The sequence below is a fragment of the Ochlerotatus camptorhynchus genome, unplaced genomic scaffold (genome assembly GCF_037179485.1).
Source record: "Ochlerotatus camptorhynchus isolate MF236.1 unplaced genomic scaffold, CSIRO-AGI_Acam_v1.1 ptg000624l, whole genome shotgun sequence".
Taxonomy (NCBI): Eukaryota; Metazoa; Arthropoda; class Insecta; order Diptera; family Culicidae; genus Ochlerotatus; species Ochlerotatus camptorhynchus.
This window is the reverse complement of record NW_027041103.1, coordinates 228,956-251,409: the sequence shown is the minus strand read 5'-3', so window position 1 is coordinate 251,409 and position 22,454 is coordinate 228,956. Positions and strand designations below refer to the sequence as shown.

The following is a 22,454-nucleotide window of genomic DNA, read 5'->3' as shown; positions in this document are numbered from 1 at the left end:
CAAGGGCCAATGCCGTCGTAAATCGGTTTCATGAATGAAAATGTTTACTAGTTTTCTTTTCATGTTTACGAACAGTTTTCATTGAATACTAGATCAGACGGGCCTCCTTTTTCTTACTGTCGTGAGGGATAGTAGGCCGTTTTGCCACCCATGGCGGCCAATAGCGGAAATCTCGTTGAGAGAGTCATGTACGGCTAGCTCGTATTTTACTGCTGCAAACTATCCACACAAAAAACACGTCTAGACTTCTATTACGATCGTTCCCCGGAACATTATATTCTTCGTTTTTCTTCGTTATTCGGATTATATTACCGAGCCATGGCGATCGAGTAGTCGCTCTATTCGCTCACACACATCCTCATTGTGTGCAGGACCGACGCGAAAAGTTCTGCTAGATCCAAGTGCCAAATCGAAGCAGAATGACGATGCAAAGAAGCGCACAAATAAAGGAGCCTTCAGAAACCATGCATCACTTTACCAACACCAAACACAAATTTTGTTCATCAGATGCAATCACAGTGTGAATTAATTCCAATGAACTGGGATTTTCTGTTGTACCTGTAGAAGCGGCATTTAGGGACGATACCCAACCACCGTCTGTAGGAAATCGCAGTCCATACTTCTAGATTCTTGTACGACTCTATCATCGCCGATCTGTGCTTCACATGCGCTGCTTGTGGTGGGTTCTTTTTGTTGTTCCCGTACTCTGCTTCTCGTGTCTGGCAAAATGTATATTTAGGTCACGTTGCATCGCTTTGTCCGATATTTGCTGGAGAAAAATAGCGCCGACAACAGCAGCAGCGGTAGTCCAAATGCAAAAAAAATGCGATCCTTAAAAAATGAGCGTTGACTGCAGATTCAGACAACCTTGAAACTAGTTTAGATGTGTTTTAGTCACTAATTCGCTGACGATTTTTTAAGCGCGTTGCCATTCATCTACGAGCCGCTGCATTTCGGATCCATCATGCATTGTTCACCGGAATGGATGCCCTTTCCAGGAAGATCAAACCCATGATTTATATCGTGGTCATTCATTTAGATTTGGGTTAGTTTTATGCACATTTTGCATCAGGCAATATTTTTTTTTACGGTTGGAGGGTGGATCTATTTCTAAATAATTTTTGAATTTATTATTGTATGCTGCAATTTAAGCTTGACTGCTCAAAAGCGCCAAATCACTAATAAAAGTGCGCTTTGTCGTGTATCGTATTGGTGGCTTTTGCGCACTTACTTATTATGAACCGATGAATAGTAATAATATGTACCCCGAAGACACCAAAACGATTTAACGTTAAAGCGTACTTTTATTAGCGCTCGGTACTTATAATCGCACTTATAATGTGCATAATACGCAATACGATTATATGCACATTTTAGTTTCTGGAACGTGCATAAAATCGTAGCATGATTTTTCATAATTTATTTTTATTTTTAATAATTCATATAAATAATTTAAATTATGAAGAATATGTAAATTAACAATAATGAACTAGATCTGGACTATGCCTTCCAGAATATCCGGAACATACGTGAAATTGGCAACTTCAAGAAACATATATTGCAGTGATTGTTATATTTATTCAATAAGAATCAAAGTAAATGCGTGAATTTAAGATTCTTAAACTAAAATGGTCATAAATAGATCTCCGGTAATCTGTAAATTCCTGAAAATCCATTGAAATAGTTATTTTACGAGGCAGTATTATAACGCAAAAAATTATAATGTAGTATAATTTATAAAGTTAAAAAAAAATCTAGGTGCACGCGCTAACCTTCATCTCCAACGTAGGCAACAGCTGTAATTAAATTTACTCCATTAATAACAGCTATAATTACTTTAATTACATCGTTAGTGACTTTCTGAGTCCTACAATTACAGTTGTAATTTCGTAATTAAATCCGATAGCTACATTTTCAATAAAATTAATTACATTATGCGTACTGTTAACTATAATAAGTTTGGCCAAATCATTTTCATTACTTTCATTACTTTAAAGTTACATTAAATAGTTGTGCTTGCCTTTTACCTACTTGAGTATTGCTGGTCTTGGGTTTTGCATGTCCCTCGTTAATAATTGTGAGCTAAATCTGGCCACAAACAGTTATTTTTGAAAATCCAGAACACCATCATGTTTTATAAAACAAATGTGCATAGATGGTAATAGATAGTGATAATAAAGCAACATTATGAACCGAAGCCGTTGAGATGGTCAAAGCTCACGATCACGGTACAGGTCTATTACGCCTATCATGATCTCGTCAATTACGATGAGAAACGGTAGTGGTGATAAAATTCATCCTTGACTCACACCAGCGACGACCCAGATATTTTTTATTTGTTTATTATGCAGGACACTGCACGTGAAATCCTCGTACTGCGCTTCGATGAGGTTGACGATTTTATCCAGGACTCCAGGAATGGTTAAAATGGTTACTAAGAACTTTTTTTTTTCTTGATTTGTTTTTCAAAGAAAACATCAGAGAAATAATGATAAAAAGAGATTTCAACTTCTATTTCTTTATTCGAATCCGTGTTTTTATGAAAAAAAAATATTCTCATTTAAATCGACCAAATTAACTATTCAATTCAGTAAAGAATAAAACATTTCAAATGCCTGATAATAACTTTCTCAAGATTGGATTCAATCTTATATTTTCTCGAACACATTTGATCTTATCTCACGCAACGAAAATTGAAGTGGCCAGGCATATCTGATCATAACGTCAATTGCGTTTAGAGCAGATTCATCAGAAACTGGTTGAAAGTCATCTTCAGCATCAGCAGGACCCGAAATATTCATGCTGTCATCTTCCGGTAGACTGGCATCCATTGTGTTATAGATTATTTTCTCATCCACTGTTCGAAATTCTCTTGTAGTCTGAACAAGGCATTACCCTGTTTTATTGTATAATACACGTCATCACCATTTTTTTCATACACTAGCTTAGCGATTGTTCTGACTGATATGTATTTCATAATCAATCCATTCGTCAAATGTATTTTAAGTGCATCTCAATGTGCATCTGACTCATTTTTGACAGCCAAGTGATCTTAAATTTAAATTTGTTTTAGTCAACCGACATTCAATTAAAAGCTATTTCAGTTAAAGGTATTCCACCCTGCGGAGTTATTTGCTTTTAAATGAAAGACATAAAGTCTGTTCTATTAAGAATTTGGTCGCACAAAATGTGTCATTTCTCCAAGAGGAAATACAATCCAAAAACGCTAAGGGTATAATTCTGTAGGTTTTTTATTTAGTTTTAACGTGAATCGCTGTGACATCCTTATTCTCGACACCACTTCAAAATTTTAAGTGCACAAATATCAGCATCTACGACACGTGCAATATTCAAATTGTTACTCCACGTTTGCTGCACTGCAGCATACATGAAGTAGCAATTTCAGGTGAAATGGGGCATTGATTTCCGAGATTTGTGTAATTGAAAAACCGCAGTGGAAGTGCATGTATAGAATACATACACACTTAGAAATACCTAATCTTACACGTGACGGAATCCATCTTTGACATAAAGGATGAGACGTAAACAAACATGTCATGTAAAATGAAGTGCTCTGAGAATAAAATTTTTCGAAAGTACGTTTGATTGATCTTAATTTCACGTCTATTATGACTCAATTTTATGTCAACATTGACGCTCGTATATGTCAGTCTCAGAGCACCTAAATTTACATTCATTTTTCTAAGTGTGTAGCGGCCATTTGTGGACTCTACAAGGAATCACCTTAAAGGAAAAAAATTGTCAGGTTTTCGGATAAATTTTAAAACCTTTCGCTAAAAACCTCTCATCTTGCACAGTAGTACACTGAAGTCTTTTTTTTACACGGTTTTTTTACGCGGTTTTTTTTTACACGGTTTTTCGCGATTTACACGGTACGTTTTCAACGATTTCTCGACAACGATACAACCTATCGACTTGATTCCAATCACATTATCCGTTTCAAGCTATAGGTAATCGAATGGCATACTTTAAAAAATCACAATTTTTGGTGTACAGAAATTTTTAAAATATGTATATGGACCAAAGAGCATGCTATAATTACAAACCTGGGTTCAATCCCAGTCGGCGCCGCCGGGATGTTCTGAGGCATAACATCTCTGATCACAGGGAAGTAAAGCCGTTGGTCCCCGGTTCATGAGTTGATGGGTCGATAGTTAGGGTCCAGGTGTGGGAGCTGCCTCCCTGGCGTCAGTAGCATTGATGCTCAGCACGGAAAACAAGATAGACGGAAATAAAATTAAGAAAAAAAAAAACGAAATTATTCTGCTTATTCCAATCAATAACATCCCTGCTGTAATAGCAGCTGGCTAAGTCGGTCAGAACTTTACGGAACCTTCTTTCTTTTGGAACTGAATTAATTACAAAATTCCCTTCTGTAGACATTCCTCCTTGTAAAGTTGTCCAGTGGTGAAAACCTTTGTTTTCTTTCCACAACTGCAGATGCCTTACCAAATCATCAGCTTGTGAGCGATTTTGTCTAGAAAGACAAATTTGAACTTACCCGGCGCTCCTCATTACGTTTGGCAAGGTAAAATTTTTGACCCGGAATTTGTCCAAAGTTCATTTTTATCGTAAGTTTTCAACGTGAGTGTGCAGAATTTTTTCACATCTCTCGCGTTCTATCTTGGATAATTTTTAAACGTGTTTTCACCACTGAATAAACAATCCTTTCAAATCAAAACATTGACAACAATATCTTGCTACGACAACTAGAGACGCTACAGTACTTAAAAAGAAGCGGCTGAATACTAACTGGAACAAATTTTATGTACCTTGTGAAGGAAATTAAGTTGAATGCTTTAAATTTGGATATGCAAAAAAAAATAGATGAAAATAATGATGTCATCTCTCTTTTGGAAGTGTTTTTTTTTCAAAATTCATCAGTATTAATTAAACATAGCTGAACATTTGACCTTTTGAACCTATCTGCTTTGACCGATTCTCTTCACCGGTTTTCTCTTTCGTTAATAACTCAGCTACAAAAACATTAACAACTATGTTAAAACTAATTTACATTATGTAATCTATATGTTCAGTCAGATGTAAAACAGGGTAGAAAGTTTATTAAATTCGAGAAAAGTTATACGATAGAAATACAATCGAAGATGAAGGGTAAGGAGTTAGGATAGCAATGATAGTTCTAGCAACGTACTTATTCATACGAACGTACTTGCTACACTTATATTTTTTTTATGTCTTTATTTTCCCCAAAAATTTTAAACAAGTTTTGTATATACTTTTCGTTCCTTAAGTTCTCATTCAAATTGGCCAAAAAGTAATCAAAGTTTGACCAAAAAAAGTAATCAATTTTTTTGTGGGCCAATGAAAAAACATAGAAGGACGCGGTTTTGAAATTCAAAAAGCTTAGAGCTTCGTCTTTATTCCGAAATTTTTACAGGGCGTAAAAAACAAAATGACGCCCGTAGTCACGTTTTGAGTAAGGTAGTGTACGCCTGGAATTGTCAAACTGCGTACAGCCTGTTACCTCAGGATCGATCTGAAACACAACACGATTAATGAGGCTTTAAAGTGAACTAAATTTATTGGAGGAATGACCTAAGAATGGGTAAAAAACTTCAAATTTGACAAAATGGTGCGATCTCAAACTTTTTGGTCGATTTTTCACCACCTTTTTTTTCCTCTTTAAGGCTTCAGAAAAAATAGTGACAACTGACCCCCCCCCCCCTAAACTCAGAATACAAAGGCTTTCGGTGAAATGGCATTCGGCCAAATTTCCATAGAATTTTTTTTTCGCCCCTCCCTAGCTCGAAACCTGGCTACGTCGTTGGTAAGCGGTCAAGGTATTCGACACATTTTCTGTGATAATCGACTGCCTTTGCCTCCGAAATTTGCAAAACAAGCTATCATAGTACAGTACCAAACTAACATGTCATATGACAGGCTCTGTCATACGACACTGCCGCCGAAGATTGTCACGAATGTATGTATTTTAGATTTTCTCATAATAAGAGCTGCTGAAGTTGTGCTTGTGTGAATTCTGAAAATAGCAAGCAATGATGTCCTAGTAATAACATTTCTGATCAGAAATAGTTTAATTTCCACCAAATTGAGAAGTTAGAACCAAATCACACATGTCATATGATAGTTTATTGATAATTTTCTTTTTGCTCGAATGTTATTCTACCTTTTGTGTTTTGTGAGAGAGATGACGGTAGGACATGAGTGAACGAATACAAACAGTCTGTCGCGCATGACAACACGAAGCGAGAGTAGTAAAAAACGTCAACTGTTTCAACCACTGGCTCTAACACGTCACGTTTTGGAATTGAGCATTCGCTACCCACATGAATGTGTGGCATTGTGAAAGGAACATTTGTAGAAAACTCAAGGAACATAAAATGTAAATTTTTGATTACAACATATGAAAACGTTATCTAGATGGTTTTTACACATGAACTGTATGAGAATTTATTTTTATAGGCACCGTATCATAAGAATAAGTCGAAGAATTAATCTATGACAAAAGGTCGAAAGACAAAAGATTCAAGGACGAAAGGTCGAATGAAATTTAAAGGGACAAAAGGTCGAATGGTTAAAGGTTTGAATGGATAAACCTTCGAATGGACAGAATTTCGATTCAATGAATGAAAGTGTCAAAAGGTCGAAGGGACAAAATATCCAATGGTATGTAAACCAACCGTCAGAAACGAATAAGAACGGCTTGAATATTTTTTTTTCTGCTAAATTTCCTAATTGCAGCATAGTGCAATGTCATCTGTAGCATTTTTTAAATCTTTATTAGGGAGATTTTTAGCCTTCGGCTAGTTAGTCTCCATCTGTAGAATTGATGGGGCTAAAGGGGAATAGTATGTGCAAACAACTATACACACAAAGTTTAGATTAACAATGTTGGCAGTTTTCATTAATCAATCAATCCGTTATGATTTTAACTGAATACTCCGTAAATCGCTCAATTCATAAACTGTCAAAACTTACCATTTTAGTCAGTATACTTGCAATTCCATTTAAAATCGAAGCGAATGTATAAGAACTTTTAGTTTCACATTGTCATACCTCACTTCCTTGACATATGCAAATTCTGCATTAGTTTTACGTGATTCGATGAGGAACATCCGGATCATCTATATTAGTCAACCGGTTCTGTACCATTAATCTAAGTGATACATTTTGCTCATATCTAGTTTGCAACATCGTTCAAATCTAAAAATCTTATAACAGATCAACAGAGGTGTGAATCTCAGTAAGTATGTCTTTACCTGTATCTCAAAATTAGGTCATTCAGCAAGACGTGGAGCTATGTCACACCTCGTGTCTACTGAAGCATCTGCCACAAAACATGAGGTCACCATGCAATCCCTATCTTAATCTATTTGCATTATTCGATGCCATGCATTTTGTAGGACAAACCCTTTTCAAATACCAACCGATCACAAGTATCACCTAAACTTTGGTTTTACTAGTTTCAATGCAGTGAAAATTTAATATGATGGCAATGATCAACAGGCCTGTTTTTGTTATGGTCAGTTTGGAAGTACAGGAATCCTCAGAATAGCGTGGTGGGTGGTGTCGTCTACCCACTGCAACTTCTCGGCTGTCGTTTATCTAATTGATTTTTTGTATGTGGTTAGGGTCAACCATAAACTTGTTGCCTACAGAACATCAGCCGCAACAACAGCAACAGGCTTGCTTACTATAGTCATGACAACAACAAATTAATTTTTTGAAATCTGGACAACTCGATTTTCGGGTGATATTGTGATATTTGTAAAATTTAAAAATCTCCCGATACACCAAAATCTATACAAACTTGAAATCTGCCTAAATCAATACGCAACTAAATATTGGTAACACGTGATTTAAAATATATTTTATGTTGGTTTACTCTTGTTCAAATATCTCTGGATCACTGTATAGCCAACAAAAAAGCGGCCTAAAATACTTGTTACTCATTATCAAGTGAGCGCAGAAAATGCATCAATACTGCTCAGGACAACCATAAAGTAGTCCTTACCGAATAAAGTTAATCGATTTTTAAAAATAGGAACTAAGATAGAACCTATTCAAAACATGAACAAGATCTCATTTTAGGGGGTTTGACTGCTGCCGTGAAACAGGAGGGAAGGTGGGTGGTTAGAGTTCAAACCCCCTCCGAGTGAAACATGTTGAAATTCTGCTTTGTATAGGTGCAATTGATCTTCCACTGGTACAAAAAAGCACATCATCAGATCATTTCTTTGTCTAAGTCCTAAGGATCAGAGAATGTGAACAACGAATAATGTAACCAACTGTAGTGCAGCTCAAATAAGTTTTAAAATATGGCTGACTTGTTTGCAAAACGTCACTCCTGCTTTGGAGGCAGTAGATACGTTCAATGTTCAGTTTTTTTTTGTTCCTTCGCGACCTTAATACATTATAGACAATACAAGAGGGTTCATTATCTCGAATTTTGGGGAGAAGAAGCAGCAAAAATGCAGTTTTGTGTTTATAGCAGTCGGGTCGGTTGGCAGCTAAAGGGCTGAGAAGCAGAGCGGGCGGATGGTGGTTGGAGAACGAGAAAGAGAGACAGAATGCGCAAAATATCACTCAAGGAACACATACAAAATTTGCTATTCTACTACAAATCCGACTCCTCTCCAACCGATGTGTGTGAGTTTTTCTTCCTTTCCTTTCCTGATCGAATCATTTTTCGCAACTTAAGAGGTCTGCGCTGGCCACTTTATATGTACACATAACTCACGCACATAGATCGCCTCTTTTTTCGGGGGGATTTTTCGTTTTAGTGTTAGTTCTTAGCGCAACCTAAAAAATTTGGACCGGGAGTTAAATAACCGCATCTCTTGTCATTCTCCGTCTCTTTCTCACTATTGCCCTGTGTGCATCGGCGCGAGCCGCATACACATGCACTTTTGCGCTGCACAGAACGACATGCCGTTGCACATGGCTTGCAAAATTCTCTTAAGATTTTCGTGAACAACAAGAAATGGCCGGATGAGGTCAATGTCCTTAAAGTGGAATTAAAAAACAGACGAAAATGCAACGCAAAACTCAATTTTAGAACTAGGAACGTTCAACTGGAGTCAAAGTTATGATTTCATCTGCAAAGAATTGCATGACGACACGCAAAAGTATCGGTGCAGCAGAGAAGATTTTTCGATTTGATTTGATGTTTTGATGATTGCATTTTTATTAGTCAACATGGGATGTATTCTGAACATGTTGCGTTGTTTCCTCATGTTGACTATTGCTTCTCACATTGATGCCTTACCTGTTAGAAGTTAGGGCAAGTTTAGAAAAACTAGATTTCCTAAAAAAAAAATACATTTTCTTGAATTATAATGAGCCAAACATATTGAAATTTTGCTAATCTGTAGTCATCATAAAGATTTTAAAAATGCCGCTAATTTTAATAAAATCCGGACAAAAAAAAGTTGAAAATCTACCGTTTTACTGAAATTACTCAAACTTCATACATACTCTGCCAATAAAGTCTAAATCTATACTGATAAATCAATAAATAGTTATTCAAGATTTCAAAAATCTATCTACTCACACTCTTTCAAAAAATTGCCCATTCAGGTATACGCTCAATTTTGAGATACACTGTATGTATTAAAACAAAATTCCATCATATGCATGTTCAATTTTTCAACCCCTCTACGCGTCAGGTTTTTCTCATTTACATTTTTTGTTTAGCTACATAGTCTTTGTATTCTTTCGATACACATGTTGGCCGTTTTACAAATAAAATTATTGTAAGATTTTCAGTATAAACAAGGCTGATGTTTCAAAATTATTTTACATTTTTCAAATTTTTTTATAGGCATTATTAAAGTCTAATACCATAAAACAGACCAGAAAGTCAACATGGATGGAACCTCCATGGGGAAGGGATAGGAGACAGAATATCAAGTCTAAAGGTGCTTCGCAGGCGGAGGGATGTTTAGTTCCAGGTCTGGTATTTTCGGTTAGAGGATACCTCGATATCACACAACACACATAATCATTCAATTCTAGGTATAAAAAGCGTTATATACATGTGCAGAAACCCCATTCAAAGCAATTTGCTCTTAAATAAGTACTATAAAATTCAATTTTTGGACTTGAAAACACAAACAAACAAATACACCTTATATTGTATGCAAATGTCCTCCTTAAGTCTTTAATTTAGATTAATTAAATATCACATTCAACTTTGCAATCGTCAACTTCACGCATAAAGCAATAAAATCTGATTAATAAATTTAATAGTACAATGTGTGTGCACAATTTTTAAACTGCACCCAACCGGGAAATGTAAAATTCTATTACATATTTGCATGAAAGTATGCAGAATTATCGATGCTTCGCCACATGAACAGATTCTGTTATGTGGTCGCCGAAAGGTTTTTAAATTAATTATGTTCCCTTTTTTTACAAATTTTTATTTAAAAAAATATGCTTTCTTAAAAAAAAAACTTCCTAGAACGCTACAGTCCATTGCAAGAACTGCCATTACATTTGTTGTATGAAACATATGCAGAGGATGTCATAAATCCAACCTAACCTTGCATTAAGAGATATTTGTTTTGTTTGATATACTAACCAGTTCAGCTTGGCGAGATCGGAACAGGTCTGTAACGAAATAAAGAGCGTCGTGATTCGTGGCAATCACTGTACCAAATTGAACAACCATCAAATTATAGTCTTATGGATATAGTCGAAATATGTTCCAGTGAATACGGATCTTGAGACTAGAAACGTCCTGAAACCTGCTAAGCCCATAATTCTTCAATTTCTTCTTAAGCTGGCTTTGACGCTCTTATAAGCTATATATGCCAAACAATGCTGCATGAATTTGTATGTGATACTCTATGTGTACAATGATACTCTATGCCCAGAGAAATCGAGAACATTTCCAAACCCGGAAGAAGGTTCAGAAAGACCAGAACAAGAATATTACCCGCCGCCAGCTTTGTAATACCGTGCCTTAACTGACTAGACTATCTGATGTCCCTGCTAAACCCATCATGCAACACCTCAAATCACATGAGGATAAGAAAACAAAAATCAATTCTTAACTAGTGGTTAACACCACATCTCTCACGCCAAATGTTCATTTCTCATCTCGGACAAGTCACGAATTACCTAAGGATTTTCTTCACGAATGACATAAGAGAGAGACGAACATGTTACGGGTACCCCGGAGAAGTGACCGGTTGGCCTAAATCCATCATACGAGACCTCACATGAGATTTTATCAACAAGTTCAATAGTAGTCATATCAAGTGCCAAGGACCACATTGGCCACAACTAGATAAGTTCCAAACCCGTCATATGAGAATTAAAAACTAAGGTCGAGAGTTTTTACGTCAATTTAATAAGTTTTTATGATCAGTTTAGAATCAGCTGGCTGGTGATGGTGGTGTGAACATCACAAATCACATAAGGATTCCAAATTAAGATCATTGTTAGCCTATTTATCACACCTGGGTAATTTTCTGGTGCCCCTGGAAACTGGTCTGTTTCTGACTTGGACCAATACCAATAATGTGGTACATCAATTAACATGAGAATGCAACAGTAAGCAAGATTATTGGTGGTCATATGTGAGTCATATATGAGTACCGTAAATCGGGGTATTGATAATGCGGGTAACTTTGGTAGTAGAATATAATGATTAAATTTATTCTCTGCACACTCCCAATTGGAAGCATTGGTTCCATTTTGTAGCTTACAGTATTATCTTTGATATCGTCTAGAGTTTTATATAGTATGTTTTAATGTTTTCCAAATATCTAAAAAAAACAATTGATTGAAAAGGCACTTACTTATTAAATGTATTTTCGAAATAGCCATCACAAATTCAATGTTGTCTTCTTATTGCTTATAATGTTTTTGATTATATACCCATTCAAAGGGTAATATTTCTTGAATTAAATTGTTTGAGATTCACAAAAAAAAAAACTGATGTTCGGCTACAAGACAAAAAAAAAATACAAATGCAATAATTTCCGTTTAACATTTTTCTAACAAATCGATCTAGGGTCCTCAGTACTTCTTTTACACACTTAGTATTTTCTACCGAGCTCGGCTGTGCGTATTACGGCAAAAAAGATTTACTAAGATCTCAGCAAACATTTCATTTTACTTTTGAGATTCAGATAAGCATTATCCGAGACTCAGCAATCAAATGTCACTTTTAATGAGATCTCAGTGAAACGAAGTTTTGCCGAGATTTGCACAGCCGAACTCGGTAGAAAAAACTAAGTGCGTAGAAAACTAATATTTTAAAAACATTAATTGTTGTAAAACATATTTAGGATATACTTTAAAAAAAACTATCAAAGTTCCTCGTTTTACGGAACCTAGGATCTAATCACGTTTCAAATCACATAGTATTCAAAAATAGCATCATTGGAATTCATATTGACATGTTCTGGGCAAGAAGCTATCATAATAAACAAATACCTTAACAGAACAGTAAACCAAATGACAGAACTATTCCATAAATTGTTTGGATGATGGTCTAAACAACCTGTTAAGCACTTTTCTTAATGGGCTATCCATAAACTTCATAGACAGTTTAGGGAGTAGTTATCGCACAGCTTCTGAGACGTGCATACGTTTTTCTCGATTGCGCTTATCACTAGTGAAGTATTTACGTTTTAGATACCCTTCTAAATACCCTGAGAGCAACGAATGTGAAGGCGTACCGCTCGGCATATGGTCTGCTCGTATGCTAGTGAAGCGAAACATTGACTCGTGGGTCACCGTTGATGGAGAGCAAGCGTTCGTTGTTTACAAGGGACAGCTGCAATCCTGCCGCAACTGCAAAGAGCAAGCGCACACTGGCATATTATGTGTATAGAACAAAAAGCTACTGTACCAGAAAAGCTACGCGAACGTCACGAAGCAAACTGGACAGGCCAATAGGTCAACAACCGGTCAGCAACCCAAAAAAGCTGGTGCGAAACCACCAAGCACGAAATTAGTCAAACGGTGCTCAAACGGTAAAAAATCCCCTACTCCGCCATCGTTAGAGTTAGACGTTTTCCCCGAACTGCCGAAGATCCAAGTGAATTCTCAGGCTCGAAAACACACACACGCAGCCTGCATGCAGCAGGTTCTGTGCAAATACAACGAGCGCACAATCCGTCAAGTTCGTTCCTAACACCACCACAAGCTGTCGTGGTTTTGGATGACGCTTTCAAAAAGCCAGAAAATGCCCTGCGATCGCAGAGCAGAAGCAGCAACGGGAACTAAACCGATGAATCCTCCGTCTTCACGAGTAGTAGACGAAACCGAGGAAAAACAGTCGGTAAAAAAACCCCGCCGGGATGACGACGACGACGAGAAGGACGAGGACAATAGCTTATAAATGGCTCTCACGTCGTACAACATCTCGTCCATCAACATCGGCACCATCATGAACTCCACGATGCGCGTTCACTCCGAAGCTTCATAAACAGCCATAGCCTCGATATTGTGTGTCTGCAAGAAGTAGAGAACGAGCAGCTCTCCTTGCCTGGTAACGTTGTTTTCTTCAATGTGGACCATACGAAAAGGGGAACAGCTATTGCCCTGAAGGAACACATCCAGGCCACTCACATCGAGAGAAGCTTGGACGGCCGACTACTTGCGCTGAGAGTGCAACACACAACGATCTGTAACGTTTACGCTCCCTCCGGCTCTTCGCTACGTGCAGCGCGGGAGAACTTCTTCAATGGGACGCTTGCCTACTATCTCCGCCATCGTACCGCGCATGTCATTCTGGCCGGCGATTTCAATTGCGTGCTTCGAACAAGTGATTCTAGCAGCCCAAACACTAGTCCCGCCTTCAAAACAGCCGTCCAGCAACTGCAGCTCCACGACGTATGGGAGAAACTGTGTCCGCGTGATCCAGGTTTCACGAACGTCTGCCGTAACGCACAGTCGCGACTCGATCGCATTTACGTCAGCAGTGATTTGCGTGATCACCTGCGAGCAACACATGCACACGTCTGCTCATTTACCGACCACAAAGTGCTGGTACTCCGACTTTGCCTCCCCCATCTTGGTCAAGAGCATGGCCGTGGGTTTTGGTCCCTTCGGCCCTATCTTCTGAGTGAGAAGAACGTTGCCGAGTTCCAATATTGGACCCGACAGCGCAGAAACTATGGCTCCTGGATCGAATGGTGAATTTTGTTCTCTAAGCCCAATATCAAAGGTTTTTCATGTGGAAATCTCGAGCCATCTTCGATGAATTCCACAGTGAACATCAGTATCTCTACAGCGAGCTTCGGATAGCCTACGACGGGTACTACCAGCACCCTTAAATGATAACCACCATCAACCGGTTGAAAGGTGAAATGCTAGCACTTCAACGGAGATTTTCCTACACGTTCATGCGAATGAATGAAACACATGTGGCTGGAGAACGTCAATATTCCAATTGGGGGAGAGGTGAAGGAAGAGAACCGTAATCACGCAGCTGCAGACAGAGCAAGACGAAACGATAGCAGAGCCACGAGCGATCGAGATGCACATGATGGACTACTTCTTGACGCTGTACTCGGAGGAGCCAATAGAAGAGAATGAGAACAGTTTAGTCTGCGAGAGTGTTATCCCACCCATCGAATGAACCCTGCACGGATGACATCACGACGGCAGAAATCTGGTCTGCAATAACAGCGAGCGCCCCACGAAAATCTCCAGGCTGCGATGTTAATCCGAGAGACCCAAGTAACCACCAAGCCCGCTAACTACCCGAAAATCGGCCTTTTTGCGATATAAGGTAAATATAGGGTGTCCGAACTTTTTGGTTACTTGGGGAGTTCTACCACCGCATGTTCAACATCATCCACCGAGAGTTGAATCTGTTGCTGAATGAGGCACTCAGCGTTTGTCGATGGCATCATCGTGCTGGTTAAGAAGAGAGGCGGTGACGACACAGCCCGTTCATATCGTCCGATCTCGCTGCTCAACAGCGACTACAAGCTCTTCTCCCGCATTCTCAAAACCAGACTCGAGCAAGTGATGAGAGAGCACCACGTCTTGAGCAACGGGCACTGATGACAACGATGAACTGTAATGCTCTAGTGGGGAAGTTCGCGCAACAAATGTGTCTGCATTCTCTGCGCACGCTGACGCTGGGGCACCAAAGGGTCATCATGCTCAACACGTTCGGAACGTCCAGGATATGGTACCTCGCGTCCATACTACCACCGTTGCGAGTGCATACGGCAAAAATGACATCAGAAATGGGTACGTTCCTCTGGAGAGGGACTGTCGCCCGTGTCCCAATGATGCAGCTGGCACGCAGCAGAGAGAATGGAGGCCTGAAGCTGCAATTACCAGCTCTGAAATGTAAGTCACTCGCAACAACCGACACCTACAAGAGATCGAATCCCTCCTTTTTTATAGATCCCTTCTTTTTTATAGATCCCTTCTTTTTTATAGATCCCTTCTTTTCCACGATAATCCCCGCCCAGCCATCTCAATAGCTCTTCCCGACATTAGACAAATCCTATCAAACTTATCCCAAATTCCCCACCAAATCCAACAGAACCCCTCCACCGATCAAATTCATCAGCACTTCGTTCAGCAAACTGAGCTACCAAGGGTGGAACGTAACAGTCCAGCAAATGACTGGTCACGCACATGCCAAAACATTGCATCAAGGCAGCTTACTTCAGCGCAGAGGACGAAGCTCTACTTGTTGGTGAACGAGAAGATAGAGCACCGCAAACTGCTATTCGTGATACGGCGAGCAGATGACGGAAACTCTACGCATTGTGGCAACCATACAGCAGAAACTCTCTCCCACGAATTTTGCGCTTGTGCTCGCGTCGGCCTGGCTTGGACGGTTCTTCAGCAGAGAATAGCAGTCATCTTGGGTGGATGGAGGCGACTCGAGTTCGAAGACTTGCTAAGACCTGCCCTATTAGGAATAAACGACAGACAGTGAGTGGCAATTCTGAATATGTTTATTACATATATCTCCTTCGTTAACGATTGTAACGGTATAATTGATATAGCTGAATTGAACTTTCATCTTGATGTAGCAAATTGACGGTAACCCAAGGTGAACCAGCCAATGGCTGAAAGCCTTGTAAATAAAGGGAAAAAAAATTCACGGTAAAAAAAAAAGCTTTGTATAATAAAATGACAAATTAGGCATAACATTTGAAAACGGCACAAAAGCATTTGTAAACAAACTTTCTAAGGCCCTTTACACGCGAACCAAAGTACGCCCACGCAAACCAATATAACTTTCGGAAAGGTGATAGTTGCCCCTATCCGATTATGTTGTTGGTTTGCATGGGCGTACTTTGGTTCGCGTGTATAGGGCCTTAGAAAGTTTGTTTACAAATGCTTTTGTGCCGTTATCAAATGTTATGCCTGAATAAAACTCCACTTTTACAAAAAAAAAAAAAAAAAAAAAAGTATGAATACACGAATGTTTAGGCGGAGGGGTCGGAAATCTCACAACACTATCTATTTCATCGATAACTGACATGACCAAAACCCATCACCCATATTGAGTAACTAGATCCACATTGCTACCATTCTGGAATTTGCTGATTGCATTATGGTAGGAATTTAAGTAGGAACGGTCAGAATTCACCATAGGTGGATAAATCTAGGGTTTTCTAACAGCTTTTTTTTTGTTAGTTAAAAAATATAATAAACTAAGGAAGCTTTTTCGCATACATTCAATATTTATTAACTGTAACTCCAGTTTATATTTCCTGGCTAACTTGGAGCCCCTAATAGCAGCATACTGTCAGAGGTTGTACTCAAACCATACGGAAAATACTTCAAAAATATACATGAGTGTCTAGTATTCCTTAGAGCAAAACCTTGGTCAGCTCTTGAGACTGCCAAACAAACATAACACTGTGAATGTTTTTACTTGTACAACTTCTTTCACATTGCAGTAACGATAAATAATAAATAAAAAATATTAATCAACCAATCAATCAACAAAACAGAGTGACCGATGAGCATTAAGTCTGTTTGTCTGTGGTAAAACTTTCAATCGGAGTCAGCGTCCTATCGAGCGGAATGACATTATTTAATTATTTTCGGAAAAACGTAATTATAGAGCATCAAATATTAAAACAAAAGTAGCATGCATGTTTCCAGCAAAATAGAAGTAACTAAATTCCGTGGAAACAAGATTGTATCAAATATCGAAACCTCGCCCAACCCAGCTCAGTGGAGCTCTACAAAACCATTCGTTTTAAGGTTTCATTGACAGCCCTCCGCAACAAGTTTTGATGCGTTCACTCGACCCAGTCAGTGGCTTGTTGATTGCAAAGAAACAAAGAGCAAGGAACTTGCAAGAGAGATGAATCGTGTTCTTCTAAAATTACTCTACATTTCCCCCTCCAAAAAACTTGGATGCACCGAAATCTTACATCTCGTCTCCAACCCATTTTTTGGGGTACTACATTATATACATTGGTGGTGTATATAAACAAAGCTTTTAGGAGGAAAAAGTGCAGCAGAGTGGGAGAATGTATGCGTTGATTATCGTACGAAAAATGTCTGCCAGTGTATTAACACCACACGATCAGGTTTGATTGAAGTGGTTTGTGTACTATTTTTTTTTTATTTGATGGCCTAAATGCGCTTTGTGGATACACAACCGGACACGACGGATGCTCTCAAATACTTTTCGTGCGGACTACCACCTAGCCAAAACAAGATGAAACGAGCAGTAAAATGCAGTCTTTCTTTCGCATTATCCATAGCCTGGCCCCAAAGTGAAACGCGCTGCGAAACGGATCAAGATCCTTGGCGTATAGCGCGGTTTTGGAGGTGATCCAGCCTTTTTCTACTGTGTCACTATCGCCTGTTTCCGAAAATATAAGCTAAATGGCCTGTGCACAAAACAAGCCAGTTTTACGTGTTTTCTTTCCATCCGCTTCACTTTTCCCAATTCTTCGTTTTGCACACATAGAATATGCATTATTTCGATACCACACTGCATCATAGCAGGCGTCGTGCAGTAGAAGCAGCACGTACACAACCAAAGCCTACTGCGCTCGTTAACTGCTACTAGTCAGTTCAATTCGTATTATAATCTTTAAAATATACACATGAAAAACGTAAAATGAATACATCAAGTTTTCGATGTCGATGACCTTTGTAGACGATGGCTAGTCACAGTTTGCGAAGAAAAAGTGTGCTCAAAAACTGCATCACCTCACTTATATTCTCGGTTTGAAATATTAGAACGAAGCGCATGAGGTTTCGTGCGTTCGAGTTGATAGTGCTTGGATAGCAAAATTGGCATGCTCCAAACCCTTTGTACAGTTGGCGCGAAGCGTTTGATGCAGGGAAACTAATTTTGGTCAGTTCCATTACAGCTCAAACGCACCCATATTTTGATATGAATCTTATTTCAAAGCAGGTGATCTACAGGTATAATTTTTTTTTATTTGTCAAGTTCCAGTTGAGACGGTACAACTCCGTTGATTAAAGATAGATATGCCATGCAAGAACAATGATCATTACAAACTAGTGAGTTTGAATAAAATGGTCGTTAATGAATAATTTAAACAAAGTTTGTAATAGGAGAGTTGGCTATAAACATGTTACCCATTTATGAAAATATCATATTTTAGTATGTTCTAGGACTTAGGAGTAACCTGAAAAAGTAAAGAAACGATGATTCTGAGCATTTGTCTTCATGCAGGCCACTGCTGGGCCGATAACCACATCAGATTACACCATACTTTAAAATGTTTTTTTTTAATAACTAGGGGTCTGTTTATAAACTACGTAGATAGTTTTGAGAGGATTTGATCATCACCCCTCCCACTGCGTACACAATAGTCCTTAAAAAATTTTGGAAATGTTTATGGACCGTAGACGTAGATTTGTTACACCAAACACATTTTATTTCCTTCTAAAATAATCACGATGTCTTCTTTGTTCCTTATTTTCAAAAATGATTGTTTTTAAGAACGAAGGAAATGTAGTTGACAAATAATATAAACAGCAGAGGGCCTAAATGAGAACCTTGGGTACTCCTGAGGAGACTTCAATAGGATTTGATTTCTTACCTTTGAATCTAACTATTTGTTGACGACTAGTAAGATAATATTCGAGTCATTTGAGAAGTCCTGGCCCAATTCCCAGTTTTTACAATTTTAAAAGCAGCATGGGTATGTAAATGCGATCAAAAGCCTTGCTGAAGTTGTATAGAGAGCTTCTACATGATTTCCATTGCAATTAACGAATAGTAGATATGTATTTGTTGAACGTCCTTCCATAAATCCATGTTGAATATTAGTTATTCTTCTTTAGACTTTTTTTTTTTTCTTTGGTTTGTTTTTTCCGTCGATCTTGTTTTCCGTGCTGAGCACCAATGCTACCGACGTGCCAGGAAGGCAGCTCCCACACCTGGACCCTACCTATCGACCCATCAACTCATGAACCGGGGACCAACGGCTTTACTTCCCATCCGAAGGAAGGCGTGATCAGAGATGTTATGCCTCAGAACATCCCGGCGGCGCCGACTGGGATTGAACCCAGGCCTGCTGGGGTGAGAGGTAATCACGCTTACCACTACACCACCGGCGCCGTTACTTCTTTAGACTTGACTTGAACAGTTTTTCATTGAGGATTGCTTCGAGTAGTTAAGGAATGCAAGAAATAATGGAACGGTTATAACTTATGTCAGATTTTTTGTCACTTTTAAATATAGGTACTAGATAAGGATCTTTTCCACGATCTGAGGGAGCAACCAGATTCCATCGAAGTACTAAAAAGCCAAATCAATGGAGCTGTTAGTTCCAATGCTAAGTTCTTCTTAAATATTGGTACACTCATTATAATAATTTCAATCTTTATTAAATAATTTTTTTTTTTTTTTTATAATCCATTTATTTGTCAAGGCTCAAATGCGTTAGCTTTGCGGAGCCGAATATTTTTACATAATTGTGTGTGAATATCATTTTCTTACAACTAATGTTAGTAGAACGGGGGCCGATTACTCGCGGTTTACTCGAGATTAGGGATTACATTTATTTATCATTTGGAGGGAGGACAAGGGAAAGCATTTTGAACTAATTTAAAACTTAAACGTAAAGGATGACTAAAACACAAAACACTAAACACATAAATCAACAGCTTTAAGAAAGTCGTAAATAAGCCTCATAAAGTCGATATCACGGCAAGCCAAGACGTCTCTAATTGGCTTAAAGGGTTGTTTTCCTCGGACCCTAAGGGAATCACACAGAACGGATCTCGCCTCATGATGCAAGGAGCAGGACCAAACAACATGCTCGATGTCGTGATAACCGTTTCCACAGGTGCACAAGTTGCTGTCGGCAAGCGTAATACGGAAGAGGTGGGCGTTTAACGAACAGTGATTGGACATGAGCCTGGACATTACACGAATAAAATCACGACTCATATCGAACCCTTTGAACCAGGGTTTGATCGACACCTGTGGGACAATAGAATGTAGCCATCTTCCCAGATCACCATAATTCCACTTTTGTTGCCAGTTGGCGAGGACTTGCTGACGAGAAATCGATAAAATTCGTGGTAGGCGATTTGTCGCTCGTAAATATCGCCTTCCATAGCGCCCACCTTGGCCAGCGAGTCCGCTTTCTCATTGCCCGGGATAGAGCAATGAGAAGGGACCCATACCAAGGTGATGACATGTGAGCTGTTTGATAAAGCACTCAATGACGATCGTATTTCCTGGAGGAAATACGCCGAGTGCTTCATCGGCCTCATTGAACGCATAGCCTCCAGGGAGCTTAGGCTATCCGTAAAAATGAACTATTGGTCAGGTGGAAGTGAGGCAATACGCTCTAACGTGTACGATATAGCTGCTAGTTCAGCAACGTATACCGAACACGGCTTTTGAAGCTTGTATGAGGCGCTATGAAGATCGTGGAATACTCCAAAACCAGTGGACGCATTTATCACCGACCCATCTGTGAAAAATCTCTTCTCGGTGGGGACGTGGCGGTATTTGTTCGCAAAAATAGTTGGGACAATCAGGGCACGGTGAGGCTCTGGAATTCCTTGAATCTCCTGCCTCATTGTGAGATCGAATCTCACGGAAGAACCACTGAAATGATGGGAGACAGCGCGATTGGGGTTGAACGAGGAGGGGCCGATGTCCAGAGTCATGTACTCGTAGTACAAGCTCATGAATCGTGTTTGAGGATTCCGCTCTAGCAGCTTCTCAAAGTTTTCGATCACCAGCGGGTTCATGACTTCACAGCGGATGAGGAACCGGAACGATAAATCCGCAAAACGATTTGTTAAGGGGAGGACGCCCGCAAGAACTTCAAGACTCATGGTATGCATCGATTGCTTACAACCTAGCGCGATTCGAATGCAACGATATTGAATCCTTTGGAGCTTCAATATGTGCGTCCCCGCCGCCGATTGAAAGCAAAAGCTACCGTACTCCAAAATCGAGAGAATGGTGGTCTTGTAGAGTCTTATCAGATCTTCCGGATGGGCTCCCCATGAAGTGCCGGTAATGGAACGAAGGAAATTGATTCGCTGTTGGCATCTCTGCCTCAGATACGCTATGTGTTTTCCCCAAGTGCACTTGGAATCGAACCAGACACCTAAATACTTAAACGACATGCTGTGAGTGATTGTTCTACCCATAAGTTGAAGCTGAAACTGTGCTGGATAAAGCTTCCTAGAAAAAACAACCATCTCTGTTTTCTCCGGAGAGAATTCGATACCCAGATTCATTGCCCAAGTAGACAAATTATCCAAGGTATCTTGCAATGGTCCTTGCAGGTCCGGTGCTGTTGGTCCAACCATGGAAACCACGCCGTCATCTGCAAGCTGCCTTAGCGTGCAATTTTCGGCCAGACATTCATCAATGTCTTTGACATAGAAGTTGTACAGGAGGGGACTTAAACATGAGCCTTGTGGAAGACCCATGTAGCTGATTCGTGCAATTTCCGTGTTGCCATGAGAGAAGCTCATTCGTTTCTCGGACAACAAATTAAACAGGAAATTGTTGATAATCGGAGAAAGCCCACTCGCATGGAGTTTGTCCGAAAGGATGTCGATGCAAACAGAATCAAACGCCCCTTTAATGTCCAAGAAAACTGAACCCATCTGCTGTTTTTCAGCATAGGCTAATTGGATTTCAGTTGAAAGCAACGCAATGCAGTCGTTCGTCCCTTTGCCCCTACGGAATCCAAATTGCGTATCTGAGAGTAAGCCATTCGCCTCGACCCACTTGTCCAGACGAAGAAGAATCATTTTTTCTAACAGCTTCCGAATACACGACAGCATCGCGATGGGACGGTACGAATTATGATCCGAAGCGGGTTTACCGGGCTTCTGGATGGCGATAACTCTCACTTGTCTCCAATCATCCGGAACAACGTTGAGCTCAAGGAATCGATTGAACAAGTTCAACAATCGCCTCTTTGTGACTTCTGGGAGGTTCTTGAGCAGGTTGAACTTGATTCGATCAATTCCCGGAG

General features: G+C 39.4%; 1 protein-coding gene across 1 annotated transcript in view; it reads left to right on the top strand.

Annotated features, from left to right (window-relative positions):
- Positions 1-22,454, top strand: part of br (broad-complex core protein) — a 155,229-nt gene that overhangs the window by 1,049 nt on the left and 131,726 nt on the right. The window lies entirely within an intron of this gene.